Raw genomic sequence first — 22,463 nt, forward strand, 5'->3', positions numbered from 1 at the left:
TAACTGCCTTGTTCAGGGTTAGAATGACAGATTTTCACCTTGTCACCTCGGGGGATCCAATCTTACAACCTTACAGTTAACTAGTCCAACGCAATAACGACCTGCCTCTCTCTCGTTGCACTCCACAAGGAGACTGCCTGTTACGCGAATGCAGTAAGCCAAGGTAAGTTGCTAGCTAGCATTAAACTTATCTTATAAAAAACAATCAATCATAATCACTAGTTAACTACACATGGTTGATGATATTACTAGATATTATCTAGCGTGTCCTGCGTTGCATATAATCTGACTGAGCATACAAGCATACAAGTATCTAAGTATCTGACTGAGTGGTCGTAGGCAGAAGCAGGCACGTAAACATTCATTCAAACAGCACTTTCGTGCGTTTTGACAGCAGCTCTTCATTGTGCGTCAAGCATTGTGCTGTTTATGACTTCAAGCTTATCAACTCCCGAGATGAGGCTCGTGTAACCGAAGTGAAATGGCTAGCTAGTTAGCGCGTGCTAATTGTCGTTGTGTTGCTGGTTGGAGCCCAGGGAGGAGCGAGGAGGGGGACGGAAGCTATACTGTTACACTGGCAATACTAAAGTGCCTATAAGAACATCCAATAGTCAAAGGTTAATGAAATACAAATGGTATAGAGGGAAATAGTCCTATAAATCCTATAATAACTACAACCTAAAACGTCTTAACTGGGAATATTGAAGACTCAACCACCAGCTTTCATATGTTCTCATGTTCTGAGCAAGGAACTGAAACGTTAGCTTTCTTACATAGCACATATTGCACTTTTACTTTCTTCTCCAACACTTTGTTTTTGCATGATTTCAACCAAATTGAACATGTTTCATTATTTACTTGAGGCTAAATTGATTTTATTGGTGTATTATATTATGTTAAAATAAGTGTTCATTCAGTATTGTTGTAATTGTCATTATAACAAAAAAATCGGCCGAGTAATCGGTATCGACTTTTTTGGTCCTCCAATAATCGGTATCGCCGTTGAAAAATCATAATCGGTCGACCTCTATAGAGGATGCCTGGTTATTCTTTAAAAGTGCCTTCCTCACCATCTTAAATAAGCATGCTCCATTCAAAAAACTTTGAACCAGGAATAGATATAGCCCTTGGTTCACTCCAGACCTGTCTGCCCTTGACCAGCACAAAAACATCCTGTGGCGTTCTGCATTAGCATCGAATACCCCCCGTGATATGCAACTTTTCAGGGAAGTTAGGAACCAATATACACAGGCAGGTAGCCTTAGCTTTCCTATCTTTTTCAAACAGAAATGTACATCCTGTAGTACAAACTCAAAACAGTTCTGGGACACTGTAAAGTCCATGTAGAATAAGAGCACCTCCTCCCAGCTGCCCACTGCACTGAGGCTAGGACACATTGTCACGACCGATGAATCCACAATAATTGAGAATTTCAATAAGCATTTTTATACGGCTGGCCATGCTTTTCACCTGGCTACCCCTAACCCGGTCAACAGCCCTGCGCTCCCCACAGCAACTCACCCAAACCTTCCCCACTTCTCCTTCACCCAAATCCAGATAGCTGATGTTCTGAAAGAGTGGCAAAATCTGAACCAGGCTAGACAATCTGGACCCTCTCTTTCTAAAATTATCTGCAGAAATTGTTGCAACCCCTATTACTAGTCTGTTCAACCTCTTTCGTATCGTCTGAGATTCCCATAGACTGGAAAGCTGCCTCAGTCATCCCCCTCTTCAAAGGGGGAGACACTCTAGACCCAAACTGCTACAGAACTATATCTATTCTACCCTGCCTTTCTAAGGTCTTTGAAAGCCAAGTTAACAAACAGATTACCGACCATTTCGAATCTCACCATACCTTCTCCGCTATGCAATCTGGTTTCAGAGCTGGTCCTGGGTGCACCTCAGCCACACTCAAGGTTCTAAACGATATCATAACTGCCATCAATAAGAGACATTACTGTGCAGCCGTATTCATCAACCTGGCTAAGGCTTTTGACTCTGTCAATCACAACATCCTTATTGGCAGACTCAACAGCCTTGGCTTCTCAAATGATTGTCTCGCTTGGTTCACCAACTACTTCTCTGTGGCACCCTCAGTCTCAATAAGGGTGCCACAGGGTTCAATTCTCGGGTCGACTCTCTTCTCTGTATACATCAATGATGTTGCTCTCGCTGCTGGTGATTCTTTGATCCACCTCTATGCAGACGACACCATTCTGTATACCTCTGGCCTTTCGTTAGACACTGTGTTAACTAACCTCCAGATGAGCTTCAATGCCATACAACTCTCCTTCAATGGCCTCCAACTGCTCTTAAATGCAAGTAAAACTAAATGCATGTTCTTCAACCAATCGCTGCCCGCACCTGCCCGCCCGTCCAGCATCACTACTCTGAACGGTTCTGACTTAGAATATGTGGACAACTACAAATACCTAGGTGTCTGGTTAGACTGTAAAATCTCCTTCCAGACTCACATTAAACATCTCCAATCCAAAATTAAATCTAATTGAATCGGATTCCTATTTCACAACAAAGCATCCTTCACTCATGCTGCCAAACATACCCTCGTAAAACTGACCATCCTACCGATCCTCGACGATGTAATTTACAAAATAGCCTCCAACACTCTCCTCAACAAATTGGATGCAGTCTATCACAGTGCCATCCGTTTTGTCACCAAAGCCCCATATACTACCCACCACTGCGACCTATATGCTCTCGTTGGCTGGCCCTCGCTTCATACTCGTCGCCAAACCCACTGGCTCCAGGTCATCTACAAGTCTCTGCTAGGTAAAGCCCCGCCTTATCTCAGTTCACTGGTCACCATAGCAGCACCCACCCGTAGCACACACTCCAGCAGGTGTATCTCACTGGTCACCCCCAAAGCAAATTCTTCCTTTGGCCGAATTCCTTCCTTCCAGTTCTCTGCTGCCAATGACTGGAACGAACTGCAAAAATCTCTGAAGCTGGAGACTCATATCTCCCTCTCTAGCTTTAAGCACCAGCTGTCAGAGCAGCTCACAGATCACTGCACCTGTACATAGCTTATCTGTAAATAGCCCATCTAATCTACCTCATCCCCATACTGTATTTATTTATCTTGCTCCTTTGCACCCCAGTATCTCTACTTGCACATTCATCTTCTGCACATCCTACCATTTAAGTGTTTAATTGCTAATTGTAATTACTTTTTCACCATGGCCTATTTATTGCCTCACCTCTCTTATCCTACCTCATTTGCACATGCTATATATAGATTTTTCTACTGTATTATTGATTGTATGTTTGTTTATTCCATGTGTAACTCTGTGTTGTTGTTTGTGTCGAACTGCTTTGCTTTATCTTGGCCAGGTCGCAGTTGCAAATGAGAACTTGTTCTCAACTAGCCTATCTGGTTAAATAAAGGTGTTTTTTTTTTAAACACACGTCTAGCATCTGGTGAGGTGTATAAAAACGCACATGTGTATACCACAGAAAGACACACTCTTCAAAAAGTGTGTGCGTGCACGTGTGTCACTAGAAAGAGAAAGAGAGAGAGACAACCTGGTCAGTCAGGGTTAATAGTTTCATTTACAGAGCCAGATAAATTAATGTGTCCTGGGACTATGATGGAGAACTGCTTCCAGTTTCACCAGACCTGACCACACCACTGATATCTCCATCTGCAGGCTAGTCACTCTACCCTTAACAGCTGATTTAGGATCAGTGCTTCCTAACCCAAACCTGACCCAATCCATTATGTGCTAAACAACTACTGACTCCGGATCAGAATGTTAGACATCTGTTTAGACTTAGAGAGGAGAGCTAAGATTGGAGGGAGGGTCTGTGAAAGCAATGCCAGACTAATAGGCATCTCCTCCTAACTCAGTCCTGCTGGTAGGCCCCATCACATATGCTCCTCATTAGGACTCAATAGTGTTTTGGCCTCTTAGAGCTGCATGGGGAATTCATGCCAACTGAAATCACTATCCGCTGTCGTCAGCCTCCTCCTGATTTCATTAAAGGGTTGGCGTCCCATACTATCCTGTATGCCCCACACACTCCTTAGATCACTGCAGACCCTTTAGAAAAGGAACTCAGGCAGGAAAACCAACACTGTCTTTTTATTTGACCTTTTATTTAACCAGGCAAGTCAGTTAAGAACAAATTCTTATTTTCTATGACGGCCTAGGAACAGTGGGTTAACTGCCTGTTCAGGGGCAGAACGACAGATTTGTACCTTGTCAGCTCGGGGGTTTGAACTTGCAACATTCCGGTTACTAGTCCAAAGCTCTAACCACTAGGCTACCCTGCCACCCCAATGGTTCATACAATATAATTCATAGAATTTTCAGTAAAATTATAATTTATCTCAATCAAGTCCTGAACTGAGCAAACAAGACACTGGAATAAAAAAGAGTAACGCATGGTTTCCGTGAAAAGGGAAACATTGACCACTGGTGTCAGCAATTCCAGGCAAACAAAAGCTGAGACTTGGGCAAACATGTCAAAGTGATTTAATTAGTACTTTAAGCTCATTCAAGGTCTGAAACTAGGCAAGAGTTTGCAAATCATCAAAGCCAAAAAGGAATACCATGACATTGTCAAATGTAAATACAGAATAATTTGACACTCATGTGTATTACACACACACACACGTACAATTAACAAGTGTGTATGCACTACCCTCAGTGATCAGTCAACTGAGGAAAGGGGTATTTTAAATAGGGTCATAGGTCATTTGACCACTCCACTGTTGACATGGAGTAAACCATTTACATGCATGAGACTCTCCTCCTCATATTAGCCTACATTTCCATGCTTCTTCGTATACAACTTCTTAATATTGAGTTGCACCCCCTTTTGCCCTTAGAACAGCCTCAATTCGTCAGGGCATGGACTCTAGAAGTTGTCGAAAGCATTCCACAGGGATACTGGACCATGTTGACTCCAATGCTTCCCACATTTGTGTCAAGTTAAAATGGTCCAAACAAACATGCACAGTCGTGAAGTAGACGTGACAATGCCTCGTCCCCCTCAGGAGGACCTCTATATCAGGCGGTGTGAAAAGGCCCGGAAAATCGTCAAAGACCCCAACCACCCAAGCTATAGATTATTTTCTCTGCTGCCGCAAGGCAAGAGGTAACGGTGCATCAAGTCTGACACCAACAGGCACTTGAACAGCTTCGATCCCCAAGCAATACGACTGATAAATAGCTAACAAAATAGCTACACGGACTGAGTTTACCTTGTATCTTCATTGACCTTTTATTTCAATATTTGCACTGTCTCTAAGCACACCCACAGGGCCCTACACACTCACACACAGTCACTCCAGCACACACACAAACACTCACTCCATAATTTGCTCAGTCACACATAATATTTAAATATATTTATACTGACTCTACACATCCGGACACCCACTCACATGCAAGCTGCTGCTACTCTGTTGATCTTATATCCTGCCGCCTAGTCTCCTTAACCATATGCATATCTACCGCAATCACTCCAGTATCCCTGCACATGTAAATATGGTATTGGAACTGATTTCTGTATATAGTATGCTTACTTACTTATTTGTGTATTTCATATTTCCTACTCTTATTTCTCATGTTTTTTTCTAGTAATACATTATTATTGCATTGTGTGTTTTGAGTTGGCAAGAAAGGCATTTCACTGTATTGCATGTGGCATTAAACCTTAAAAAGTTGGCTGGATGTCCTTTTGGGTAGTGGACCATTGTTGATACACACAGGAAACTGTTGAGCGTGAAAAACCCAGCAGCGATGCAGATCTTGACACACTCAAACTGGTGCGCCTGGCACCTACTACCATACCCCGTTCAAAGGCCATGAAATCTTTTGTCTTCCCCATTCACCCTCTGAATGGTGCACATTCACAATCCATTAGAAATCCTTCTTTAACCTGCCTCCTCCCATTCATCTACACTGATTGAAGTGGAATTAACATGTGACATCAATTAGGGATCATAGCTTTCACCTGGATTCACCTGGTCAGTCTATTTCATGGAAAGAGTAGTTCCTAATGTTTTGTATTGTCACGACTACCACCGGAGGTGGCTCCCCTGCCTGTTCGGGCAGTGCTCGGCGGTCGTTGTCGCCGGTCTACTAGCTGCCACAGATCCCATTTTCCTTTTCTGTTTGTTATGTCTTATTGGTTGCACCTGTTTCGTGTTTGAGTTTTTGATTCAGGACTATTAAAACTGTTAGGCCTGCCTGCTTTTGTGCGGGCTTGTTTTCTGTTGGTTGAGGTTTGTTGCGTGTTGTGGTCCCTGTCTTTTTGTGCCCAGTTTTGATTATCGCCTGTTGTTTTGGCCGTTTATTTTGGATACCGCAATAAAGTTCGGTTTCCCCCATTATCCTCTGCTCTCTGCACTTGACTCTTCACCCACCACTCCTGGCTGTGTGACATGTACACTCAAGTGTATATAGATCAGCGATGCAAATTGGTGAGGGCCCAAAAAGGTGACACTTTTTTTCCAGAATGAAACATGCAAAAAATCCCTGCTAGGGGGAAATGCAGGTTTTAACTAATTAAACAAATAATATGATCAGTCTGTGTGTGTAAAATAAAAAGTGGTTTAAAAAAAAAAAAAGTGGTTAAAGTGAACCTAACTCACAGCTAAAAATTTGTATTGTTGCCTAGACTTGAATGCAAATGACACTGAAGTCTTGAGAAAAAACAATACACTAATATTGCAGTTAGCCATGGACAGCCTTTACAATAGAACGCGTGTGACCACACACACATCTAAATAGTGCACTTGGGGAAAAAACATCTTACGTAGAAATAGAATAAAACAAACAGGCATTCTATTTTTGCTCTATTATACTCTATAGTGGCCACTATGCACAAGGCTACATGTGCACAAGGCTACGTGTGCAAAAATAACATTCACTGAGTAAAAATGTAATAATCCTCCCTCACTCACGTGTTACTGTCAAATTCAACACAACAAAAGCAATATCTTTGGGCTACACTGCACATTATACACTTTCTACCTGTGGACATCTGTTCTACAATGTGCCAGCAGAGCATGATACCCTTTGTTGGCTTAATTGATCTCTTTCAGGCAGAGAGACCACCTGGCATAACCCTTTTAATCCACTGAATTTAAAAAGTGAGAGAGGGAAAGTGTGTGGTGTTCCTTTCAACTCTATAGTGGCATCCAGCTTAACACGGAAACCAAATGTGCAATCGTGTGCTATCGTGCATGAATTTATTTTGTCCCCCTACACCAGACGCAATCAGGACACGCAGGTTAAAATATCAAAACAAACTCTGAACCAATGACATTAATTTGGGAACAGTTCAAAAAACCTTGAAGAATCTCAAATCTCAAATATATTTTTATTTGTTGAACACTTTTTTGGTTACTATATGATTCGGAAGTTTTGGTTAATATATGAAGTCGGAAGTTTACATACACTTAGGTTGGAGTCATTAAAACTCGTTTTTCAACCACTCCAAAAATTTCTTGTTAACAAAATATAGTTTTGGCAAGTCGGTTAGGACATCTACTGTGTGCATGACACAAGTAATTTTTCCAAAAATTGTTTACAGACAGATTATTTCACTTATCATTCACTGTATCACAATTCCAAGCAAGATTTCTGGCTCTCACAGACCTGTAACTTCTTCTTTAAGAGGCTCCTCTGTCCTCCACTCGTTACCTGTATTAATGGCACCTGTTTGAGCTTGGTTTGACGAAATCAACTGTGGGAGCAATTATTAGGAAATGGAAGACATACAAGACCACTGATAATCTCCCTCGATCTGGGGCTCCACGCAAGATCTCACCCCGTGGGGTCAAAATGATCACAAGAACAGTGAGCAAAAATCCCAGAACCACACGGGGGGACCTAGTGAATGACCTGCAGAGAGCTGGGACCAAAGTAACAAAGCCTACCATGAAGATGAAGATGAAAGATGAAGATGAAACGTGGCTGGGTCTTTCAGCATGACAATGATCCCAAACACACCGCCCAGGCAACGAAGGAGTGGCTTCGTAAGAAGCATTTCAAGGTCCTGGAGTGGCCTAGCCAGTCCCCAGATCTCAACACCATAGAAAATCTTTGGAGGGAGATGAAAGTCTGTGTTGCCCAGCAACAGTCCCAAAACATCACTGCTCTAGAGGAGATCTGCATGGAGGAATGTGATTTTCTGGATTTTTTTTTCTCATTTTGTCTGTCATAGTTGAAGTGTACCTATGATGAAAATTACAGGCCTCTCTCATCTTTTTAAGTGGGAGAACTTGCACAATTGAAGTCATAAACAGCGCAATGCTTGACACACAACGAAGAGCTGCTGGCAAAACACACGAAAGTGCTGTTTGAATGAATGTTTATGTGCCTGCTTCTGCCTACCACCGCTCAGTCAGAAACTTAGATACTTGTATGCTTGTATGCTCAGTCAGATTATATGCAACGCAGCACATGCTAGATAATATCTAGTAATATCATCAACCATGTGTAGTTAACTAGTGATTATGATTGATTGTTTTTTTATAAGATACGTTTAATGCTAGCTAGCAGCTTACTGCATTCGTGTAACAGGCAGTCTCCTTGTGGAGTGCAACGAGAGAAAGGCAGGTCGTTTTTGCGTTGGACGAGTTAACTGTAAGGTTGCAAGGGTCGGATCCCCGAGCTGACAATGTGAAAATCTGTCGTTCTGCCCCTGAACGAGGCAGTTAACCCACCATTCCTAGGCCGTCATTGAAAATAAGAATTTGCCTGACTTGCCTAGTTAAATAAAGGTATAAAAAAAATATATACCGATTTCCGATTGTTAATCGGCCATTCCGATTAATCGGTCGACCTCTATCTAAAACCACCATAAAAAAAAGCCAGAATACGGGTTGCAACTGCACATGGGGACAAAGATTGTACTTTTAGGAGAAATGTCTGGTCTGATGAAACAAAAATCGAACTGTTTGGCCATACTGACCATTTTGTTTGGAGGAAAAATGGTTAGGAGGCTTGCAAGCCGACGAACATCATCCCAACTGTGAAGCACGGGGGTGGCAGCATCATGTTGTGGGGGTGCTTTGCTGCAGGAGGGACTGGAGCACTTCACAAAATAGATGGCATCGTAAGGGAGGAAAATTATGTGGATATATTGACATCAGTCAGGAAGTTAAAGCTTGGTCACAAATGGGTCTTCCAAATGGACAATGACCCCAAGCATACTTCCAAAGTTGTGGCAAAATGGCTTAAGTACAACAGAGTCAAGGTATTGGAGTGGCCATCACAAAGCCCTGACCTCAATCCTATAGAAAATAGGGGGGGCAGAACTGAAAAAGCGTGTAGGAGCAAGGAGGCCTACAAACCTGACTCAGTTACACCAGCTCTGTCAGGAGGAATGGGCCAAAATTCACCCAACTTATTGTGAGAAGCTTGTGGAAGGCTACCCAAATGTTTGACACAAGGTAAACAATTTAAAGGCAATGCTACCAAATACTAATTGAGTGCATGTAAACGTATGACCCACTGGGAATGTTATGAAAGAAATAAAAGCTGAAATAAATCATTCTCTCTACTATTATTCTGATATTTCACATTCTTAAAATAAAGTGGTGATCCTAACTGACCTAAGACAGGGAATTTCTACTAGGATTAAATGTCAGGAATTGTGAAGAACTCTGTTTAAATGTTGGCTAAGGTGTATATAATACTTCCGACTTCAACTGTATGTGTTATTTCATAGTTTTGATGTCTTCACTACTATTTTACAACGTAGAATATAGTACAAATAAAGAAAAAACCCTTGAATGAGTAGGTGTCCAAGCTTTTGACTGGTACTGTATAAAACATAAAAATAACACTTAACTCTCACATTAGAGGGTGAGTGGGAATAAAACATGATAGGCTAAACAGTGCTAAATAAACAATAACATTTCACCCATCATTGTAATTCCCAATGTCTGATCTTCTGATTGAAAAGACATTGGCAGGATATTCAAACACAGTTCTGGCCTGTATTTGGCCACTTAGGCGGCTGACGCAGCAGTTCTGGATTCTTAGACAGGGCGCTTGCTTGCCAAGAACAGTTCGGCATATTTTGGGGTGTAAAACATACGTGTTGATCCCTCGCCAGTCACCTTGGACCGGGCTGGGAAGAGGAATCCATATCGGATGCTGGCCGCCCTGCATTAATTGTGCAGCTCATTATACTCTTTCCGTTGGTTCCTTACCTCTAAAGTAAGATCTGGGTAGAAAGACACCCTTGCTCCTTTGTAGTTAAGGGGGAAATGTTGACTCGCCAGTTTGAGGATGAGATCCCAGGTATGTGGGTAGTGCAGCTGTGCGATGAATGGCCTTGGTGTTGCGCACCCTAGGCCGGCTTCGTTGCTTGTGATCTATTTGTGCGGCCGATCAGGAAGGGAGTTTTGAAGTGTTATATCCCCAGCAGTGTCGGTATCAGCTCCGATACTAATTCAGTGGGTCTCCCTTTCTCAGAATGACTACAGCTCAGTGTTCAACACCATAGTACCCTCAAAGCTCATCACTAAGCTAAACACCTCCCTCTGCAACTGGAACCTGGACTTCCTGACCGGCCGCCCCCAGGTGGTGAGGGTAGGTAGCAACACATCTGCCACGCTGATCCTCAACACTGGAGCTCCCCAGGCGTGCGTGCTCAGTCCCCTCCTGTGCTCCCTGTTCACCCACGACTGCATGGCCAGGCACGACTCCAACACCATCATTAAGTTTGCAGACGACACAACAGTGGTAGGCCTGATCACCGACAACGACGAGACAGCCTATAGGGAGAAGGTCAGAGACCTGGCAGGGTGGTGCCAGAATAACAACCTATCCCTCAACGTAACCAAGACTAAGGAGATGATTGTGGACTACAGGAAAAGGAGGACCGAGCACGCCCCCATTCTCATCGATGGAGCTGTAGTGGAGCAGGTTGAGAGCTTCAAGTTCCTTGGTGTCCACATCACCAACAAACTAGAATGGTCCAAACACACCAAGACAGTCATGAAGAGGGAACGACAAAGCGTATTCCTCCTCAGGAAACTAAAAGGATTTGGCATGGGACCTGAGATCCTCAAAAGGTTCTACAGCTGCAACATCGAGAGCATCCTGACTGGTTGCATCCGACCACAAGGCACTACAGAGGGTAGTGCGTACGGCCCTGTACATCACTGGGGCTAAGTTGCCTGCCATCCAGGACCTCTACACCAGGCAGTGTCAGAGGAAGGCCCTAAAAATTGTCAAAGACCCCAGCCACACCAGTCATAGACTGTTCTCTCTACTACTGCATGGCAAGCGGTACCGGAGTGCCAAGTCTAGGAAAAAAAGGCTTCTCAACAGTTTCTACCCCCAAGCCATAAGACACCTGAACAGGTAATCAAATGGCTACCCGGACTATTTGCATTGTTTGCCCCCCCAACCCCTCTTTTACGCTGCTGCTACTCTGTTTATCATATATGCATCGTCACTTTAATTATACATTCATGTACATACTACCTCAATTGGCCCTACCAACCAGTGCTCCCACACATTGGCTAACTGGGCTATCTGCATTGTGTCCCGCCACCCACCACCCCCTCTTTTACACTACTGCAACTCTCTGTTCATCATATATGCATAGTCACCTTAACCATATCTACATGTACATACTACCTTAAATAGCCTGACTAACCGGTGTCTGTATGTAGCCTCGCTACTGTATATAGCCTCTCTACTGTTATTATTTCACTGTCTTTTTACTGTTGTTTTATTTCTTTACTTACCTATTGTTCACCTCATACCTTTATTGCACTATTGGTTTGAGCCTGTAAGTAAGAATTTCACTGTAATGTCTACTACGCCTGTTGTATTCTGCGAACGTGACAAATAAACTTTGATTTGAATGCGATTTGAGCATTTCCAGTTGGGCTTTCAGGGCTTTGTTGTCATTTTTGAACATTTTGCACTGTTTCCCAATGTCCTTTAGCCTGGCCTCCTGATCGATTGTCGTCTGCTCGACCTCATGCACCCTGACCTTGATTGCCTTCACAGTTTCTGTCAAAGTCCCAATAGTCTTTCAGATATCAGCCAACCTTGTGTCCACCTTCGTGAGTTTATAGCAGCCAGTTGGTCACTCTGAGTGGGTTCTGTAAGGAGCTCTTGGGAGCTAGCATCTTCAGCTAACTCCTTGTGGGTCAGCGATGTTGGCATTGGTCTGTTGTCTGTCTCATCCAAATGATCTTGCTTAGCGCTCCCTTTTTTGGTGCCTTTTCCTCTTGTCATCTTGTCACACAATGTTTGAAATTATAGGTTGTGAGAGATTAAGAGCAATATGAATTTGTTGGTGCTCATGGGTCCTTTTATTTGGAAAGGATCATAGCTATGAAGCCTCTCTCACACAATGTTGGTGTTGGTGACTTAACTCTTCCCACAGCTTCACTAAGCAGTCAGAACATAACTAGAGGCAGCTAAGAAAAATAAACCACATGAGCAGACCCAGGAAAGAACACGGTCAAATAACCCAAATTAAGTAAAATAATCAAACCACACTGTGTAGTTTAAACCACCACACCCACACACCGCCACCCAGCAAATGCTTGGGTTATGAAATCAGTTATGAAAAGAGCCATTTTGAAATGGGGGTGTGGACTCTGCTTTCCAGGGTGCATTCATGAGTGGTCATTAGTGCAGCTTGACAGAAAAGGAACAACTAAACGCATCCAGCAGGGAGAGAAAGACAGAAATAGAGGGTGAGAGAGAGAGAAAGATGGGGAGAGTAAGAAAGAGAGAGATCAAATGACAGACAGGGCATGGGGGTTGTTACGGATACAAGTATCCTGTGTGTGTATCCTGTGTGTGTTTCTTTTCTCTCCTTCTCCCCTCACAGGTGAACATCATCACTCCCCAATCAGTCAACAATCAATCATCAATCAGAAGACACACCTCCTCCTGTTTCCTACCCTATCACAGTTCCTTTCCCTTGGTTTAAAAACCCCATCAGTTGTTTGCTCTGGAGCTCAATCTCTCTGTAAATGCCATGTATGTAGATCTCTGTGTTTCACGCTCTCTTTGTGTCTTAACCTCTCTTTTGTTTGAGCACCTCCAAATCACTTTGTCATCTCCTGTGAGTATTGTTTTTGGTAATGGTGTTTGTGTTTGATTGCTGGTGGGAAAAGGGGAAACCAAGACAAGTCGCCCATGGGCATACACTACCTGTAGGTAGACTTTGTTAAAAACACTAGTTAGAACTGGGCGGACCACCCACTGTATTTTTGGTTAGTTAGTTAGCTGTTAAATTAGGCTAGTCTAGCTTAGGGGTGTTTTGGATGCTTATTGTTTCTTTCCTTGGGTCCAGCTCAGCCCCTTTTCCTGCTCCCCCCATTACCGTGTGTTTTACAATAAACCCTGAGTTTGACGGTATAATTTCAGTTATCGTGGTTATTTCGTTCACACTTTTACTTTGTCACAATTATAATTTGCATGAGTTATGTTACGGGTCTCATTACCATCCCCCCCCTAGACTGTCGGGCCAAAAGGGATTCGTAACAGGGGTGAAGGAAGAAAAGCCCAAAAAAGCTGAAGTAATCACAGCGCACTCGGTTCAATCACAGGTTTTGTTGTGAACCCTACATGAACCATCACTCCACTCCCTGGAGTTCCCATGTGTTCCTAGAGAGAGCGGTGCACTCAGCCAGGCAAACCATAACAACTCCAGCAGGGACACACAGAATCCATAACACTGAGTGAACATTCTTCCCTAGACACCACTGAGACACAGTTTGACAACGTCAAGGAGTTGAAGTGCGTAATACCTCAGACGTCACACGGAGAGACATTTACAGCAATGCTGTGTAATCTATCAAACTACAGTTCAACTGACTAAACCTAACTCCGTATATGTACAAACAGATGCTGATTCGACAAATGGACGCACACACACACAAAATTAAAGTGATACTTGGCAATGAGGCCCTTTATCTACTTCCCCAGAGTCAGATGAACTCGTGGATACCATTTTTATGTCTAGTATGATGGAAGTTAGAGCTAGTTTCCGAGCCACTGCTAACTAGCGTTAGCGCAATGACTGGAAGTCTATGGGTATCTGCTGGAGAAGTAAAGGGCCTCATTGCCAAAATCCCAAAGTATCCCTCACATCCTACACACAGTCCCACACTGATTCAACAATTTCTCCCACACACACACACATGACATTGACAAAAAATACACAATGAAACATAACTACAGATAGACAAATTAATTCAATACAAATTGCTGACAATTCTTAGCACCTCCACGGATACCTCACTGGCTCAGAATATAATCATTTGTGCAAGAGGGAAGGGCAAACCAAATGACCCCAATTTGTAGCAGACATTTATTTAAATTGATTATTTTCCCCCTCTGCATCTTAATAATTGGCCTGGTCCATTAAAGAAGGATAACAATTCATCTTACTTGACAATCTCACACCACAATTGCGCCTGGCACTTAATTGATCTGCTCAGCCTATTGTTCTTGGTGAATAGCATAAAGAGCAGGGGGACTGGGATTGCTACGATTGGGACAAATTATCATTGATCGCTCTGCTTTTGTGGAGCATGCCAAAACTGGCATGACATCATCGACTGGGGGAGAAAACTATTGTGAGGTGCAGGGTTCTATGGTTCTAACTCCCTGTTGATGGAAGCGACTCCACACTGAAGCAGACGCTCTTTCACGACTAACAAAGACTGACTGACACAGACACTGACAGACCAGAGAATGGTAGGCAGAACCACTGTCAAACTCCCATTTAGGAAGAGAAAGGAATGCCAACATTTACATGTTGAATGCCCACATTGTAATAGCTATTCAATTGATGAGCTCAAGACAGACCACCATCAGAGAAGACTAATACCTCCTTCAGAGACGGAAGGCGTCTGTCAGAAAGAGATTTCACCATGGCCATACTCACACAAGGCGGAGAAATAATTTTAAGTGTACTAATTTGATTTATATGTCTACATAAGCAGTGGGTACACTGAACAGAGATGGATACATACAGTGTTTACAAACATCTTACAAAGAAAGCAGACCACATTGTTCCACTTTTCAAATCACAACAAGCATTCTCTCATTCTTCATGGTAATCCCATTGTGATGGTGACGGTCACAGAAAACATAGTGACATCGTTAGAGCCTCCTGGCCTTCTAGTCTCTGGGAAAATAGGGAGAGCATGAGTCATAAGTTACACAGTTCCAAGTGTGTGTGTGTGTCTATTCTTACATGAGGGATGGCCTTCTCTCTCATCATAGCAGGATTAACCTTTTACTGCAGTGGGATAAATCAGGGTCGCACAGTGTTTCTTGGTAGTCTTAAATCTACTTTGAAACAAAAGTATAGACCTCGCACACATGGTTATGCATCCCAATATTACACTTTATATACACTACCTTTCAAAAGTTTGGGGTCACTTAGAAATGTCCTTGTTTTTGAAAGAAAAGCAACATTTTGTCCATTAAAATAACAGCAAATTGATCAGAAATACAGTGCAGACATTGTTAATGTTTTAAATGACTATTGTAGCTGGAAACAGCTGATTTTTTATGGAATATCTACATAGGCGTACAGAGGCCTATTATCAGCAACCCTCACCAGTCTCAACGTCAACAGTGAAGAGACAACTCCGGGATGCTGGCCAGAGTTCCTCTGTCCAGTGTCTGTGTTCTTTTGCCCATCTTAATATTACATTTTTATTGGCCATTCTGAGATATGGCTTTTTCTTTGCAACTCTGCCTAGAAGGCCAGCATCCTGGAGTCACCTATTCACTGTTTTTTATTTACCTTTATTGAACTAGGCAAGTCAATTAAGAACAAATTCTTATTTTCAATGACGGCCTAGGAACAGTGGGTTAACTGCCTGTTCAGGGGCAGAACAACAGATTTGTACCTTGTCAGCTTGAACTTGCAACCTTCCGGTTACTAGTCCAACGCTCTAACCACTAGGCTACCCTGCCGCCCCATGTTGACGTTGAGACTGGTGTTTTGCGAGTACTATTACATGAAACTGCCAGTTGAGGACTTGTGAGGTGTCTGTTTCTCAAACTAGACACTCTAAATTACTTCTGGTTAGAGATAGTTTGCGCTGTTCTGTGAAGGGAGTAGTACACAGCGTTGTATGAGATCTTCAGTTTCTTGTCAATTACTCGCATGGAATAGCCTTCATTTCTCAGAACAAGAATACACTGACAAGTTTCAGAAGAAACTGGCCATTTTGAGCCTGTAATTGAACCTACAAATGCTGATGCTCCAGATACTTAACTAGTCTAAAGGCCAGTTTTATTGCTTCTTTAATCAGTACAACAGTTCTCAGCTGTGCTAACATAATTGCAAAAGGGGTTTCTAATGATCAATTAGCCTTTTAAAATGATAAACTTGGATCAGTTAACACAACATGCCATTGGAACACAGGAGTGATGGTTGCTGATAAATGGGCCTCTGTACGCCTATGTAAATATTCCATTTAAAAAATCTGCTGTTTCCAGCTACAAGTCATTTACAACATTAACAATGTCTACACTGTATTTGTGATCAATTTGTTGTTATTTTAATAGACAAAAAATATAGCTTTCCTTTCAAAAACAAGGAAATGTCTAAGTGACCCCAAACTTTTGAATGGTAGTGTACATCTCAAAAGACTGAAATATAACAAAGGCGTTTGACATAGAAATACCAGATTTTCTGAAATTAAAAAAACATATCATATTTATTAATTATGAAATATATTAATAACGTTCCACCCATAAGGCCACTAGAGGGCACTCAGTCATTCAACTACAGGAAAGGGCTACCTCACTCTCTGGACAGATGGCCATCCAGCTCTCCCTCACCCCACCCTTCAAACACACAGCTCAGCTTAACACAGTGGCAATTTCAGTTCACTGTGCACAAAAAACTACCCACTATCAGCTGCGTCATCACTGTACCCCGCCTGAGGCTTAAACATGCATAACGGTAATCACAAAACACACACACACACACACACACATTGTGTATGAGAAACACATGTTTGGTGATGTAAGAGGTCACTCCTGTGTTCTCAGACAACTAAAATATGTAGGATACGCCTGTGAGAACTAGACTCCTACGCCTGCTCTCCCTAAAGTATGCACATGAACACCAGGACAGCCATTGCCCATCAACCATTTAACAGAAGTTTGGGAAATATTAACTGTTCCTAGGACAGGCAAGCCATTTCTACAGTAGATCTGATCAGACATTTAGGTTTGTTTCAAATGAAATTTGTCTATTTTCATTTGCTTCATCATTGTGGATGCCATTGGGAGAGACGATTATCTTGATCCACAGGGATCAAAAACCAAAATGGCTATATTTATATCAGACATGCTCTTTAATATCATGCCGTTTTACAGGTAATCCTGGAGGGGCGAACCAGGTGTTTGTGGTTTAGATGTTGAGTCTCTAGTATCTCAGTCATCAAATGGTTCAGTCCCCCACATCATAGCCGTGTCTAAATGACCACGAGGGAACTCTGTTTGTAATGTCATGAGCACTGTACAAAAACAACATTAAATTCAGTATATTCCAGTATTTATAAGACACGCACAGCAGCCCGATACAATACAGTGCATTTATGAAATGTGGTCTAGTGGAAGGAGCTCTGAGGGGCTTGTCAGTAGACCAGGGAGTAGAAGAGCAGCCCATTCTCATTTAGAAGTCTCAGAGGTCTGTATGAATCTAGAAAGGCCCTAACTGTGTTCATATTCAGAGGCCACATCCTGATGTGGTGCGAGCAGGGTCATGTGCGATGTTCTTGTACTATTTGCGTGCACACTCCCTGTACAGTAGTTATTTTGTGCAGGGATGTTTCTCACCACCTCGCCTGTATACAGTATGTGACACCATTTTCAGAAAACCCCCAGAGGGTTTGGATGCTGAGGAAACTGAGAGGCTGTGTAAAAAGAAGTGCTTGATGTTCTTTGCTCTATAAATACAGAGTGTCGTGTTCTCAAAACAACTTTTACAATCCCTCCTCTCAGAGCTGTTCAGGCTGTCCGGTGCAGGAAAGAAGGCCTTCATGTTTTGGATACTTCACCCCTCCTTGGCTACATATGCATGAGGTCTCTAGCAGTTTTCACACTCTGATCCGTTTCCAAATTCCACGTCCTGAGCTAAGTTAGAGAAGCACATCAGGACTGGAGGGACTGAGGAGGAACAAATGCAAATAGAGTAGATAAGGGGGGAATGCAGCAACGAATACAGATTGTAATATCCGTTTCGTTTTGGCTATTTACATCACAGAGATTCTATGGTGCTCCTCAGAGCTTACAACAACTTCTAGAAATGCAGATAAGAAATGGAGGGAAGGGGATAAGGCAATGGAGAGAGGGGGGCGAGGGAATGGAGAGAGGAAGGGTGAGGGGAAAGTAACAAGCAGACCGGCTATCTAGATTCATTAATTAAGATACTGTGCGTTCCCCCTCACCAGGATGCTCTCTGATTAACATTGTGTCCATATCTTTATGATTCTCATATTCTGGTCAAAAAGGAATTTGATTTCTGTGGGAATGATGTTATAATTAGGCAAGTACAGCTACTATAGAGATGTATAACTACTTGAATCTTCCCTTCTGAGTTCAGTGTTCCGAGTTCAACGGCTTGTACAATGTTTGATCAATTCAGTGCACGTGACACCAGCAAGTGCTGCTTGACAAATAAATGAACTAAATGAATGCAATCAGCATGTTTGTAGTGAGATGAGATTCAGGAAAAAAAATCAAATTAGGAAAGTCTTGAAAAGGCAAGTTTAAACAACCAGAGGCCTAGAATCCCCAATATCAGAAGTTTCCTTTGAAAGATCATAATATTATTATCCCTCGCTAAGTGCACAATGTACTGCAGATTCACTAGAGGAAAAGGAAACACGTTTCCTGGTTCTGTAGCAATTATGTATTTTCAAACTATACCACTTTAAAAATATGAGCAATAGGTTTTTGGTGAAACTAACCATTTGATCACCAAGGTAGAGTCAAGAAAGAAAGAGAAAAAGAGAGAGAAAAAGAAGAGATTAGATAAAAGGAGGGAAAAGTAAAGTGTGTAAAGAGTATAGGCCAAGCAGGAGGCAATCGCCTCAAATATATGTCCACTCGTAAACCTACAGTTGAAGTCCGGAGTTTACATACACTTAGGCTGGAGTCATTAAAACTTGTTTTTCAACCACTCCACCAATATCTTGTTAACAAACTATAGTTTTGGCAAGTCGGTTAGGGCATCTACTTTGTGCATGACACAAGTAATTTTTCCAACAATTGTTTACAGATTATTTCACTTATAATTCACTGTATCACAATTCCAGTGGGTCAGAAGTATCCTTACACTAAGTTGACTGTTCCTGTAAATAGCTTGGAAAATTCCAGAAAATTATGTCATGGCTTTAGAAGCTTCTGATAGGCTAATTGACATAATTTGAGTAAGTTGGAGGTGTACCTGTGGATGTATTTCAAGGCCTATCTTCAAACTCAGTGCATCATGGGAAAATCAATAGAAATCAGCCAAGACCTCAGAAAAAAATTGTCGACCTCCACAAGTCTGGTTCATCCTTGGGAGCAATTTCCAAACGCCTGAAGGTACCACATTCATCTGAACAAACAATAGTTTGCAAGTATAAACACCATGGGACCACGCAGCCATCATACCGCTCAGGAAGGAGACGCGTTCTGTCTCCTAGAGATGAATGTACTTTGGTGAGAAAAGTGCAAATCAATCCCAGAACAGCAAAGGACATTGTGAAGATGCTGGAGGAAACAGGTGCAAAACTATCTATATCCACCGTTAAACGAGTCCTATATCGACATAACCTGAAAGGCCGCCCAGCAAGGAAGAAGCCACTGCTCCAAAACCGCCATAAAAAAGCCAGAATACGGTTTGCAACTGCACACGGGGACAAAGATCATACTTTTTGGAGAAATGTCCTCTGGTCTGATGAAACAAAAATAGAACTGTTTGGCCATAATGACCATTGTTATGTTTGGAGGAAAAAGGGGGACGCTTGCAGGCCGAAGAACACCATCCCAACCATGAAGCACGGGGTGGCAGCATCATGTTGTGGGGGGTACTTTGCTGCAGGAGGGACTGGTGCACTTCGCAAAATAAATGGCACCATGAGGTAGGAAAATTGTGTGGTTATATTGAAGCAACATCTCAAGACATCAGTCTTGGTCGCAAATGGGTCTTCCAAACGGACAATGACCCCAAGCACACTTCCAAAGTTGTGGCAAAATGGCTTGAATACAACAAAGTCAAGGTATTGGAGTGGTTATCACAAAGCCCTGACCTCAATCCTATAGAAAATGTGTGGGCTGTCACGTTCTGACCTTTATTTCCTTTGTTTTGTCATTATTTAGTATGGTCAGGGCTTGAGTTGGGGTGGGCAGTCTGTTTGTTTTTCTATGATTTGGGTATTTCTATGTTTCGGCCTAGTATGGTTCTCAATCAGAGGCAGGTGTCATTAGTTGTCTCTGATTGAGAATCATACTTAGGTAGCCTGGGTTTCACTGTGTGTTTGTGGGTGATTGTTCCTGTCTCTGTGTTTGCACCAGATAGGGCTGTTTAGGCTTTCTCACGTTTATTGTTTTGTTAGTCTATTCATGTATAGTTTTCTTTATTAAAGAACCATGAATAGAAACCCCGCTGCATTTTGGTCCGCCTCTCCTTCAACTCAAGAGAACCGTTACAGAATCACCCACCACAACAGGACCAAGCGGCGTGGTGACAGGCAGCGGCAGCAGGAGCTACGAAGTCTGGAGTATACGACTTGGGAGGAAATAAGACAGGTGGGCGGTCGACCCAGGGAGAGTGCCGGAGCCCGCCTGGGATTCGCTGGTGCAGTGCGAAGAGGGTTACAGGAGAATGGAGTTGGAGAGACAAGCACGGCGGCGCGGTAGGAAGCCCGAGAGTCAGCCCCTAAAATTTCTTGGGGGGTGGCACACAGGAAGTATGGCGAAGCCAGGTAGGAGACCTGTGCCAACTTCCTGTGCTTACCGGAGGGCGAGAGAGACCGGGCAGGCACCGTGTTATGTGGTGGAGCACACGGTGTCCCCAGTGCGGGTGCATAGCCCGGTGCGGTACATACCAGATCCGCGTATCGGCCGGGCTAGAGTGAGCATCGAGCCAAGTGCCATGAAGCCGGCTCTACGCATCTGGTCCCCAGTGTGTCTCCTTGGGCCGGCTTACATGGCACCAGCCTTGCGCACGGTGTCCCCGGTTCGCCTGCATAGCCCAGTGCGGGCTATTCCACCTTGCCGCACTGGCAGGGCGACCGGGAGCATTCAACCGGGTAAGTATGGGCAGGCTCGGTGCTCAAGAGCTCCAGTGCGCCTGCACGGTCCGGTCTATCCAGTACCACCTCCACACACCATCCCTCCGGTGGCAGCTCCCCGCACCAGGCTTCCTGTGCGTGTCCTCGGCCCAGTACCACCAGTGCCAGCACCACGCATCAGGCCTACAGTGCGCCTCACCTGTCCAGCGCTGCCGGAGCCTTCCTCCTCTCCAGCGCTGCCGGAGTCTCCTGCCTGTTCGGCGCTGCCAGAGCCTTCCTCTCCAGCGCTGCCGGAGTCTCTCGCCTGTCCAGCGCTGCGAGAGCCTTCCTCCTCTCCAGCGCTGCCGGAGTCTCCCACCTGTTCGGCGCTGCCAGAGCTCCCGCCTCTCAGTCCAGGGGCGCTAGAGCCCCTCATTCCAGAGGCACCAGAGCTACTCAGTCCAGCGCTGCCAGAGCCTTCCTCTCCAGCGTTGCCGGAGCTTCCCGTCTGCCCAGCGCCATCAGAGTCGCCAGTCTGCCCAGCGCCATCTGAGCTACCCGTCTGCCCAGCGCCATCAGAGTCGCCAGTCTGCCCAGCGCCGCCAGTGCCGCCAGTCTGCAAGGAGCCGCCAGTCAGCCAGGGGCCGCCAGTGCCGCCAGTCAGCCAGGGGCCGCCAGTCAGCCAGGGGCCACCAGTGCCGCCAGTCAGCCAGGGGCCGCCAGTGCCGCCAGTCAGTCAGCCAGGGGCCGCCAGTCAGCCAGGGGCCACCAGTGCCGCCAGTCAGCCAGGGGCCGCCAGTCAGCCAGGGGCCGCCAGTGCCGCCAGTCAGCCAGGGTCCGCCAGTCAGCCAGGGGCCGCCAGAGCCGCCAGTCAGCCCAGAGGCGCCAGAGCCCCTCTGCCCAGAGGCGCCAGAGCCCCTCTGCCCAGAGGCGCCAGAGCCCCTCTGCCCAGAGGCGCCAGAGCCCCTCAGCCCAGAGCTTCCGCCCCTCTGTCCAGAGCTACCGCCTCTCTGTCCAGAGCTTCCGCCTCTCTGTCCAGAGCTTCCGCCTCTCTGTCCAGAGCTTCCGCCTCTCTGTCCAGAGCTTCCGCCCCTCTGTCCCAAGCTGCCCCTCTGTCCAGTGGGGTCATTGAGAAGGGTTGCCATGGTTAGAAAGCCACGGAGGCGGACAATAAGGCGGACTAAGACGATGGTGAAGTGGGGTCCGC

The 22,463-nt window shown here is 44.4% G+C and overlaps 1 protein-coding gene across 1 annotated transcript in view; it reads right to left on the minus strand.

The window, feature by feature from the left end:
• Positions 1–22,463, minus strand: part of LOC112255371 (attractin-like protein 1) — a 327,241-nt gene that overhangs the window by 284,521 nt on the left and 20,257 nt on the right. The window lies entirely within an intron of this gene.

The sequence above is a fragment of the Oncorhynchus tshawytscha genome, linkage group LG01, assembly GCF_018296145.1.
Source record: "Oncorhynchus tshawytscha isolate Ot180627B linkage group LG01, Otsh_v2.0, whole genome shotgun sequence".
In the NCBI taxonomy this organism is placed as follows: domain Eukaryota; kingdom Metazoa; phylum Chordata; class Actinopteri; order Salmoniformes; family Salmonidae; genus Oncorhynchus; species Oncorhynchus tshawytscha.